The following is a 12604-nucleotide window of genomic DNA, read 5'->3' on the forward strand; positions in this document are numbered from 1 at the left end:
AGTAGATGTGATACATACTGTGTCTGAGTGGAAACTTGTAAGTTTTAAGTGTGGTTTGGCTTGGCTCCTCATGCTTGAACTTTGTGCCACTGCCAGAGCAGGTCTCAGATGGGCTTGTTTCTTCTGACCATGTTCTGGAGAAGACCTTCAGCCCATCCTGTAACAGGCCTGATGATTTCATTGTTCATTGTTGGGAGCCACTAGGATTTGGGGGGGGGGGTGACGGTTACACAAAAAAGCTGCTGATTAGCAAAACTTTGGCTAGATGGTTGTTCTTAGGTATTTTTTCAGATGTCTCAAAGTCAAAATTTCCAAAGTTGAAATGGCCCTACTTGAGATCACCCACAGACATTTTTGTGCTCAGTAATGAAAGCTACCTTCAGCCAGTTCCCCAGCCAAAACAATAACACAACATTTCCCTAAGGTCTAATTGACTTTATTAATTCATGCATCAGGCAACATTCCATCTAGCAAGTAGAAGGGGACTATCTGAAGTGAAACCAGTTTTTAAAGGTAGAGGACATTAAAGAAGAGGAAGGCAATTTATTGGCAAGAAGTGCATTGTTGAGTCCTAAGGGGAGCATGAAAGGGTTTATCAGGAAATTTCCTAGTACTAACCAGGAACTCCATATTGGGTTCAAAGGTTCCACTGTTGGGAGTTTGAAATTGCAGTGAGGTTAGGAATTAAATCTTGATTTACTGGCTTGGGGCCTCAACTCAGTGGTAGCATTGTAGCTTTCTTTTAACAATAGCTACTGTGTTAAAAGATCACTACTATGCACCAAATATATGGAAGCAGATAAAAAAGACAAAATTGCTATTGCCACAGAGTAGAGGATGTTTCTTTGAAGGCAAACAATAAAATAATTCCCCATGTACATATTTTAGGAACATGTATGGGAAAATGTAATAAAAACTGTACAGGTGGGATGCCTGGGTGGCTCAGTGTTTGAGCATCTGCCTTTGGCTCAGATCCTGATCCTGGGGTCCTGGGATCGAGTCCCCCATTGAGCTCCCTGCAGGGAGCCTGCTTCACCTTCTGCCTGTGTCTCTGCCTCTCTCATGAATAAATAAAATCTTTTTTTTTTTTAAAGAAACTGTAAAGGCATTAGAAAAATTCACAGTTCTAGGAAAATGCATGGATTAATGGGAAAGCATATACCTGAGGACCTCTGGTCAATTCGTGAGTGGTTAGTGCCTTTCAAGCCTGTTTCTTTCTTGACACCTCCTCTGTTCCTGTTCTTTCTTTGGGTTCATGTCCTGGTTCACTCCAATTATGACAAGATTCCATCTTACTTGACTTTTCTGCAAGCTATCTCCCCTGTAGCAACATGACTTAAGCTGAACCAACAGTTCTTTTTATATCATCTTCATAATATAATGGTCCCCTATTTCCTTCCCAATGGTGGGCATACACATCCTGAGCACGGAACACAGGATCTTTGTGACCCCCTGACTACCTGCTTGTACAGTTTTATCTCTCGCCTTATCTTCCTCCACTTGTGATTTAATGCCAGTGAACTAGTAACTGTTTTCTGTATATAGAGTACTGTCAAACACTTAATTCATTTTGAATAAGAAAGGTCAGGAACATGCCTGTTTGGTTCTTCAAATGGTTAGTCTTTAACTCACCTTGGACATACATATTAGAGGTCATTTCTGCTGGGCAACTTTCTATAGCTCTAGACAGAAACAGCATTCCTTGCCCTTTATCCCACTTCTCCCTAAGTTGTATTGGGTGACCCTCTAATAGGCTCCTGCTCTAGTCTCGGTCTGTCTCTATCCATGGTACTGATCAAATGGAATTGTGTTGTCTACAGGTCTTTGGATTTTCTGGTCATTGGACAGTTCTCTCAAACTCCTTTCATGTCTCTCCACTCTTCCTTAAATACTCTCCCCACTTATACACTCCTTAATAAATTATACTCTTTGAAAGTGACCCTGAGGGTACTGATTGGATTTCACTTGGGGAAAAGGGGCAGAGGAGAGGTAAATATGACTATAGATCTTCAATTCCAGGCTGTTTTATAAAATTAGACCCACATGTTTAAAAAACCATAACCATGGTAATCTTTAAGATCATTCTGAGCCACTTTTGGATGCTGCTTGTAAAGGACATAGCTCCTATGCAAAGAATGAATCTGATGTTAAGATGGTAGGTGTTTAAAAATTTCTTGATCTATTAGTCAAAATCTTTTATAAAGATAAATATGTAATTTAATTTAAAAAGGTGTCCAGGGCAGCCCAGGTGGCTCAGCCGTTTAGCGCCACCTTCAGCCAAGGGCATGATCCTGGAGACCCAGAATCGAGTCCCACATCGGGCTCCCTGCATGGAGCCTGCTTCTCCCTCTGCCTGTGTCTCTGCCTCTCTCTCTCTCTGTCTCTCATGAATAAATAAATAAAAATCTTAAAAAGTAAAAATAAAAATAAAAAGGTGCCCAATATTAAGTATAGTATGAGAATGGATCTCTTAACATATTTCTGAAAAATATAAGAATTAAAACAAGAACTGGAAAATTATTTCCCTCTTAATAATATTCATGACATTTTGTTCAGTAACTTCTTCAGGAAATGACCTTATATAAAATAATTAAGTATATTAATGTCAAATACTCAAAAGATAAAAATATTAGAGATGACATAATGGGGTTTCACATTTTGTATGTAAATTAAAACTTAGTGTAAATTTGAGTTAAATTAGAAATAAATTAGAAAACATCAGTAGAATGTTATTCCAGTGTCATTATTGAGAATGTATAACAATAATGATAACAAACATACATTGAATATTCACCAGTGTTGGGAAACAAAGGAAATTCTGTAATATCATTAACTATTAATTAGAGCCTATTACATGACAGGGGCTACATTAGGTATTTGGGATATACAGTTGCCTAAGACCCCGGGTCCTGTCCTCAAATCCATTAATAAGAGAAAGGGTATTTTAAAAGCTATCTAGAATATTATAATAGGCAGCCAGAAGTAGAGAATGACTGACTTGCATTCCATTTTCTGAAGCTACAATGTCAGGATCTCACAGCACACTCAGGTTGATGTTGTCATCCTTGGATAGCTGTATTTATAGATACTTAGAATGTATAACTACTCATGTGGGGGCCATTAGGATACAATAATTTTGCAATGGTGCTATGATACTGTGTTGTTACTGCTCAATTTACTCAGAAGACTATTAAGTAGAATAGTGTATTGCTCTAATCCTGTAATGACTTAGAGAATATTACTAATAATGAAACCCAACATACATTAAACACTCTTTGCCTGGCCCTGTTGGAAAGTATTACATATATTGTCTCATGAAGGCCATCTAATGACCTGAAGTTACTATTCTAATTTTTCAAATGTGGCAACAGAGACACAGTAAATTTAGACAATATGTCCAAGATAAAGCCTATTCGATCTGGGACAAAGATGAAATTTCAGTCTAGATCCAGAACCTGTAGTCTTAACCACAATTTTAATTATCTGCGGAAGAAATTGTCTTAGAATAGAAGTCCTTGCTCACTCGTGAGAGACTACAAGAAGCCTAAAGGATAACTCTAAGTGTTCATTTAGAAAGTGCCTATTACTTGTGTTTGTTTTCTTTGACATTAGAAAAACAATTGTGAGCTTCTGTATGTGACTAGACTTGGGATCCTTGGTTTCTTGTACCAGTCTCCAAACTTTAAAGGGAACTACCCTTCATCCTAAGATGACATTAATTTTGATTGTAATACTACCCAGTTCAGTCCCACGGCATACGAGTAGATAAGAATAAGGGTACAAATACATTACATTTACTGTATACCAGACACTGTGATACACAGATAAACATATATAAATTTTGATTTCATATTGTACCATTTTATTAACTGGGTAGGTCTTTACTTTTTTTGTAAAATGTATTTTTTTTCCCTCAGAAATTTTGAGAAAAAGATGAAAAACATTATAAACCTGCAGTAAAAACATTGAGTGGGAAACCATTTGTTAATGAGATAGTTGTAACAAACTTCTGTATGGTGGAAAGCAGAAGAACAGTGATAATGACAGAGCAATGTAGGGGTAAGGTCTAGGGAAGATAGCTGGTTTAGAGACAGAAAGAAGAGAGAAGTAGAGCCAAGAACAGCTCCTTCTCATTTTGCCTTGTTATGGCACATCCACAGTGGCTGTTACTAAACTTGGGTGGGGGAGAATGGAAAGAAGACTTTTCAGTTAGGAAATAGAACACATGAGTCAAACCAACCCAAACATGACACAGGATCCTTACTTTGTGTGATGGTGTCTCCAATGTAAAGCTCTCTATATTCTGCAATAGGTGAGTGGAGATCCTACAATATCAGCACTGACCTGCTCTTTTGAAAGTTGAGTTTACCAATTGTTGATACATAGAATGCTATTAGAAAATTTTAAATGTAGATGAAGAAAAATGATCATTACTAGATATTAGATGAGCTCTTGAAATAGGAAGGAAAATGGAAAATAAAAATTGACCCTGAAAGAAAAATCAAGGAATAGAGATGAAGATTTCACCTGTTAGGGAAGGATAGATTAATATGTTGCAGGTGGTTGCTCCTAGCAACCAGAATCACCAGATAAAATGACAAATTTACGTATTTGAAGGCATCATAGAGGTAATGAAATAATGATAGAAATCAAAATTTCAGAACTGATAAGACATGTGCGGATACTCTGTAGCTAACGTTTCTCTGCGATCATTTGCTGACTCTGGGCAGTAGTCTGTGAATCCTCATTTGTGAATCAGACTTCAGAGACCTAAAAAATATGACTCATTTTTTCCCCTCTAAGATATTGATCAAATTTGAAGCTGCATGGCCAGAGAATAGTGGTGGTAGTGGTAGCAGAATGATGGATACCAGTTAAGTTGTCCCATATCACATCAAAGAATCATTTGAGGTTGCCTTAAATTGGCAAATAAAATCATGGTACTTACCCATACTTGAAGATGAGGAAGTAGCAATCAGAAGCACCAAACCAAAAACAATTGAACATGGTTATCATGGGAAAGAAAGCAAAAGCTTACATCAATTTGAAAATTTAAGCTTAAAACTAAAAATTAACACACACAGCTACAAAATAGCAAGTCTATTTATACAAAGAGCTTTTGCAATCTTTAAGTAAACCAATAATCCAAATGATATGTGATAAAGCAGAAAAATAACTTACCTAATTAGTATAGTTTCTGTACTTTGAAGGCCATTGCCAACTGAGGATAAGAGGAGAAAAAATTTTTCCCTTAGAAACTTAGATGTAAAAATCCTCGTAAGGATTAACAAACTAAAAGTACTGTGCTGTATAGATCTTATTCCAATGATGCTTTTATTAAAAAAAATCCTTTAATTTGCTCCATTAATTCATGAAGAAAGGGGAAAATTATGGTGGACTTTAGTCCCACTTTGCCAGAGAAAATCATGGTTTATTCATATTGCTCTGACATAATAACCAATAGTGCTTTCTTTCACTGTCAAAACTGTCTTGGCTTGGATGATCGAATAAATGCTCACTCTAAGAGAAACCATGTGATTATCTAAATTGTGACATTAAAAGCATTGTGTGAATTTTTAAGTCTTCCCTAGTTAAAACTGTTAGTAAAGAATAGACACTCTTTCAGTCTCATATGGACTAGAGAAACAGACAGATTGTCTATGTATTCTGAAGCAAAACAAAGCTAGGAATACTTTTATTTCAGGTCGAACTGCCAGGTTTTGTTAAAATTGAGTCTGAAATTAAAAAATATATATATATATATGTATATTAAAGCACTACAAAGGAAGGAAAAATATCTTCAGTTTGCTTTATAAGATTGTCTAGTGGAAAATTCCAAGGTTATTTACAATTAGCTCTAATAAAAACATTTAATAAGGTTTCCTAAGAAAGCTCGATATTGAAAATCATTTGTATCTCTGTGTTCCAGCAACACACATCTATAAAATTTCAAAAAATACAGTAAACTCAGTAGTCCATTTTTTCCCTTTCTGACGGAGGCTGCAAGTCCACGTTCCAGACTCCCTTATAGAGAGGTTGCCTCATGGGTCCCGGTTCAATGAGACAGACTTTTGAGGGATAAACAGAGCTGCCAGTAACCAGTACAGGAGGCCACATACTCCAGATAAGTTGGGATGGTGGGGCTGGTGACATCTGGCTCTTTGGCAGTTAGCTACCAGCAAGGTTCTGTGGTCAGTCCCTAGTGTTTCAGCATCCTTGTGAAGATGCAGCAGTAGTAGCAGGAGATTTCCTTTATTAGGAACCCCGCGGGCTGGCCTTCCTGTGGTCATGTTCCTCTTGACAGGAACATTAAGCTTGGTTCTCTGGCCCTCCAGTAACTTCTATGAGCTATCTAGTAATCTTTTAAAAAGTTTTGTTTTCGGATTAAACTATGCAGAGTTTTGTTATCTGCAAAGAAAATGTTTAACAAATACAGATAACTAGAAATAAATTGTACAGAAGATGCATTAAGACTTAGAGTCAGCTGATGAGCATAAGATCTAGACGAGCTGGGAGACCTTATTCAAGGATAAAGGAACTTAAGTTTCATAAATATGTATGTTCTTCCCAACTAATGTATAATGGCAATACAATTACAGTCAAAGGTACAGTGAGATTTTTTTTAAACATATCTTGACAAAGTAATTCAAAAATTGGTTTGGATGAATAAAGTGTCAAAGTAGCAGAGACAATTATAAAGAATAAAGTGAGAGGTGTGAGGGATGTTATTAGATATCAAGACATCCCTAATGCCTTATTAATTCCCATAGTGCAGTATTAATCCCAGGACAGATGGTTGACAAAGGTTGTCAAGATATTGAGAGGAGTTTAATTTTATTTATTTTTATTTTTTGAATTGAAATTCAATTAATTGACATATAATGTATTACTAGTTTCAGAGGTAGAGTTCGGCAATTCATCAGTTTTATACAATACCCAGTGCTCATGAGATCATGTGACTTCCTTAAGGGAGTTTGGCTTTATACAATTATTGTGTAATATCTTGTGAAGTCAAAGATGTGTATAGCTAAAGACAAAGCAAAAAAACAACCCCAGCTATTCGACTAATTCTACTTGTATCCCCCCCCCCATATGTGCAAAGAGAAGTCTCTAATCATGTTTATTAGAGCAGGGTTTTTAAGATAGAGTTCTATGTTAATACTTGGCAAAACCTTAGATGTTGTCAATAGATGGTTATTAATTATGTTTTCAGTTTGAAGTATTTAAAAATTTAAGTAAGTGGTTGCCTCTTAAAAGTGGATCTGGGCTCTTAACTATAGAGAATATGCTGATGTTTACCTGAGGGGATGTGGATAGGAGGATAGGTGAACTAGGATGCTGTGATGAGCACTGGGTGTTGTATGGAAGTGTTGAATCACCCTGTTGTCCATCTGAGGCTAATATTACACTGTATGTTAACTAACTGGAATTTTTTGTTGTTGTTATTTGAAAGTTTTTATTCAAACAATAGCAACAAAAACCCAAACCAACCAAAAAAACTGTGGGTCTGGGCCTGGGGAAGTGGGATATGAAAGATAATTTTTATTATGGTATTTACACTTCTCTTTCACTTTTTCAAATACATATATTACTTTAGTATTTAGTATATAATTTGTATTTTTTCATTATTTCCTTGATATATTTTCATGGTTACTCAAGAAGTGAGTAACTTAGTGAGTTCACTTAGTTGACTAAGTGGGACTTAGACCCAGATCTTGCTACATACGGCCTATGCAGGCTCATAATTCTAATTAGATGGGCTGCTTATGTGTGATACTTGTTCTTACAGAAGCATACTTATTTCTTGTTTTATTGAGATATAATTGACATATAATTTTATATTAGTTTAATGTGTATAACCTGATTAAATTAGGTTCATATTGTGAAATGCTTACCTCTGTAAGTTAACATTCATGACCTCACACAGTTAAAATTGTTTTTTGTAACAAAAACTCTCCTATATCAACTGTATCTACTACTTTAGTAAATTTCAAATATGCAATATAGTATTTGTAATTATAGCATGGATACCTACACTATGAGCTACAAGCATAAATTCATAAAAAAATTTTGATACAGCCTACTTTTTAAAGACTGTGTATTATATGGAAGATGCCGATGAGAAATATAGTTCATTTTCAGTGAGGTAGAGGCTGTAGGCCCCAAAGCTAGCGTATTTATATTGAATGTCCAATCTAGAGTGCATTTTTATTTTTTTAAAGTTAGAAAGTACTATTTACGTTAAAAGAGAAGAAAAGAACTAATCTATGGTCAATGTTCTTTTTAGGTACAATTTTTAGCTCTAGGTAGAGCTATGAGTGCAGCAATTATGAAAATTCAAAAGTTGATTGAGAGAAAGAACAAAGTAGCTATGACTTAAATGGGCAACATAGCTAATAAGTGAAAACAGATTGGTCTCTATGTCGAGGTCAGCTCATCTGTTCTGCAACAATCGAGCAAAAATCTGGTTAAACAAATATGGTCTGGTTCATAATTTTAACAGACATAAATTAGGAAAGTTACAGCTGGAATCTATCATTGAGGTTAAGAGTATGAGCTCTGGAATAAGAGTAGGAGAAAAAGCATGTCTGGTTTTTCCACCTAGTGGCCATTTTCACTGATGAGAAAGCAAGATAATGTATCAAGGATTAAAATGGATAATGGACATGATGTAGTGTCTAAAGTGTGGTAAATCTTTTCATTTGTGAAAAGAAACAATCTTTCAAAAGACAAACTTGAAATTGGCTCATAAATTCCATCATTTTAGTTCTTCTCCTTCAAGGCATACATGATTGAAGAACTCTGACATGGTATTCACCCCACTTACCTCAGCATTCTCTTTCCAGTAGAATGAGGATAAGAACTGTGTGTGAGGGATGGAATTGGGAGAGGGCCACCTGACTGTTCTGAGTCAGATTTTGAACAGTCTTTTTGCTTCTGAGTGAATTATCTTTGTTCATCTTTTTGTCAAACTGAGAGCAAGTAGAATGTGTGGGGAGCATTTTTTCCTCCTTCCTTATGATACTATGTGGTGTAGAAACTTGAAACTCATGGGGATTAATTGCCCCAGTGTTGGGCATTCCTTGCAAGAGTAGGACGTTTTTCTAGTGGGGGTGTTGGTGACAGTCATTCAAATATCTTTAAGTAATTACTCAGGGACTCGTCTTTTGGAGCTGGCCATATTCCTTAAAGCAAAGCAGCAAAAGAGCAAAGCATAATTTCACAGTCTGCTCTGTTTTAAACCAATAACTTGAATGTTATTTCAAGGTAGCGGCTCACGAAAGAATTTGAGTCACCACTATGCCAGTTATACGTCCTAAGAGATTGGACAGTGACTCCGCTTGATTTTTCTCGTGCATTTTTCTCACGTGTTGTCAACAAATTGAGATCTTACCTCATTGTCATGTTGTCTGGTTTTAATAAGTTAATACATGGAGAGGCAGGATTCCATGGGGATTGAGATCTGTGCTGCATGGACATTAATGTATATATAGATGTGTGTATGGAGCTTGTATCCAAAGTAAGGTCTTGAGCCAGTAGATCTGGGGTGAGGCCCGCAGATCCACATTTCTCACAAGCTCCCAGGGCTGTGTGGAAGCTGCTGCTCCACACATCATGTTTTGAGTAGCAGGGAGATAAAATTGAATTCTGGTCCTGCCTCTAGCTAGCTGTGGTGTTTTATACAAATTACTCACATTCTTTGTGCCTCAGTTGTTTCATTAAAAGGAAGATGCTAATAGTGACTACCTCATGGGGTTTCTTGAGGATAAAATTGATATTTGTAAAGAGTCTGGAATAGTATCAAGCCACATGGTGGGCACCCAATACACATTAGCTAATGTTACTGCTTTTATCATTGAATGATGTGAGGTAGCTCCTTCATTCCATCTCATTTAACAACAACAACAAAAAAATGTATTTATCAGTCAGAGTAGAGAAATGTTCTTGTCATTTGAAACATTGTTCAGGAAGCACATAAGCAGAAGCACCCTGACTACTCAGTATACTTATATAGTGCTTTTGCTATATAGCAGGCATAATTATAAGTGCATTAAATATATCAACACACTAAAGAGACTAGGGTAAAGAGTTTTGGCACAAATATACCACCCCCCTCACCAGACACTGAGCTCTGGGAGGTAGATGTTTTTATTATCCTATATGTTTTACATATGAGGAAACCAAAATGTGCTGTTAAGATAGTAAGTGGGGACACCTGGGTGACTCAGTGGTTGTGAGCATCTGCCTTTCACTCAGGTCGTGATCCCAGGGTCCTGGGATCCAGTCCGATATCGGGGTCCCTGCAGGGAGCCTGCTGCTCCATCTGCCTATGTCTTTTTTCCTCTCTCTTGTCTCCCATGAATAAATAAATAAAATCTTAAAAAATAATAAGTATAAAAGTCAGAATTTGAAAGCTACCAGTCTGGTTTCTGAGTCCATGATGTGAGCTACACCACTTTTGGTTTGATGCTATTGATCATTGTCTCTTAACTTTTTTGGTTTTGATGCCATGCTTGTAGAGAACTTTTCTGATTAATATTACCTTCATATGTAGATATACTCATGGAGAGAAAATAAACTAATCAAGCCAAGTTGAGTATTTTTGTTTTGTTTTGTTTTTCAAATCTAATGGTAGCTATATTCCTGCCTTTACAAATACACATCTGACTTCTTTGGCATTTTTACTGTAAATTCATCCTTGAATAATGACTTAACTTTCAGGGCACTATAAACATTGTCTTCTGGGGCTTAGAAGGCATAGGCCAGATTCTGAATGTGGCAGGTTATCAAGCCATGTGGTCTTCCAGGACATAGCCAAAGAGCTTCTCCTACTGATGACTTAAGCCTGAATAAGATGCCTTTCCATCTAGTCTTCAGAAACATGACCAGTGATGGGCCTCCACGGACTGCATGCCAGCCATTAACCTAGCTGAAATTCAGCTTTTCCAGGTGAGGTAAAAGCAAAAGTTCCAAGGCAGGAGGATCAATGGAGGCAAGGCTTTCGAAAGCCATGGGAATCGAAGAAATAAAACTGCTCTGAAGACTTTTTTTTAAAATGATTTTCCTATTAAAATCTTTTATTAGATAATCAGCAATTGGTTCTAGAAAGTCTTGGAGGGCTTGCAATACTTTTTGCAGTAGGCATTAAAAATTAATCACCTGTCACAATATTTGAGGTCATGGGAAATTCACAACTGGGTCCACTATCAGCTACTTTGAGCTTTGAACCTTGATGTGCAGGAATTGATTTGAAAGCCCGGGTCACTCTAGTAACCTGACTATTGTCCTGACTCAGGCTTTGATCTCAAATGTTTATTTTATTTCTCTTTGGATCAGGCCTGACCACAGACCCACCTTGGGAGAGGGATATCGATACCTTTTATCTCTTAGTTTAAAGCCTCTGGTTGACAGGCAATATAAAGGGCCCACTCTTCCCCCTTTCTCTCTTCTGGACTGAGCATTTTTAAATTCAGGGGGAAAAATGAAACTATAAAAAAAGAAGTAAGATTACTCTTCTAGAGCATTTGTAATTACTGCATCCTCCTCTCCAGGAGTGACCCACAAACCACAGCAAGCTCCCTTGGGAATTGTATTCATATCCTATTTCTGTGTACTTGATGGCTACAAACTTAGCTTAAGGCAACAACCATTTGGCCACCATTTGGCTTGGTTCTCTACTCAAAGCCTCCAAGTCTACAGTCAAGATAGCTGGGCTTAGTTCTTCTTTGGAGATTTTGGGGAAAAATACCCTTCCAAGCTCATATTCATCATTGGGAGAATTCAGTCCTTTAATTGGTAGAACCGTCGATCCTATATTTTTTTCTTTGTTTTCAAACTTTTTATTTAAATGCTAGTTGGTTAATGTACAGTGTGATACTGGTTTCAGGAGTAGAATGAAGTGATTTATCACTTCCATACAACACCCAGTGCTCATCACAAGTGCCTGCATTGATCCCCATCACCCATCTAGCCCATCCCCCACCCACCACCCTCTATGAACCCTGTTCGGTATCTTCCAGAGCCTCTTATGGTTTGTTTTCCTCTCTTTTTTTTCCCCTTCTTTCCCCCCCCCCCATATGCTCATCTGTTTTGTTTCCTAAATTCTACATATGAATAAAGTCATATGGTATTCCTCTTACTTGACTTGTTTAGCTTAGCTTAATACCTTCTAGCTCCATCCATCTCAAGGCAAATGGCAAGATTTCATTTATTCTGATGGCAGAGTAATATTCCATTGTATGTGTATATAATCGCATCTTCTTTGTCCTGACTCACCCCCCAAAATTGCTAGAACTTCTGCATGAATTCAGCAAAGTGGCAGGATATAAATCAACATGCAGAAATCTATTACATTTCGATACTTCAATAATGGAACAGCAAAAAGAAATCAAGGAATTGATCCCATTTACAATTGCACCCAAAGCCATATGATACCTAAGAATAAACCTACCAGAGAGGGAAAAGATCTATACTCTGAAAACCATGGTAAACTGATGAAGGAAATAGAAGAGGACACAAAGAAATGGAAAACCTGTTTTTTTTTTTTTTTGTTTTTTTTTTTAATGCCTGGAAGCTAGGGCTGCTCTTTGCTCCCAGATGCTGT

The sequence above is a fragment of the Nyctereutes procyonoides genome, unplaced genomic scaffold, assembly GCF_905146905.1.
Source record: "Nyctereutes procyonoides isolate TBG_1078 unplaced genomic scaffold, NYPRO_anot_genome, whole genome shotgun sequence".
NCBI lineage: Eukaryota > Metazoa > Chordata > Mammalia > Carnivora > Canidae > Nyctereutes > Nyctereutes procyonoides.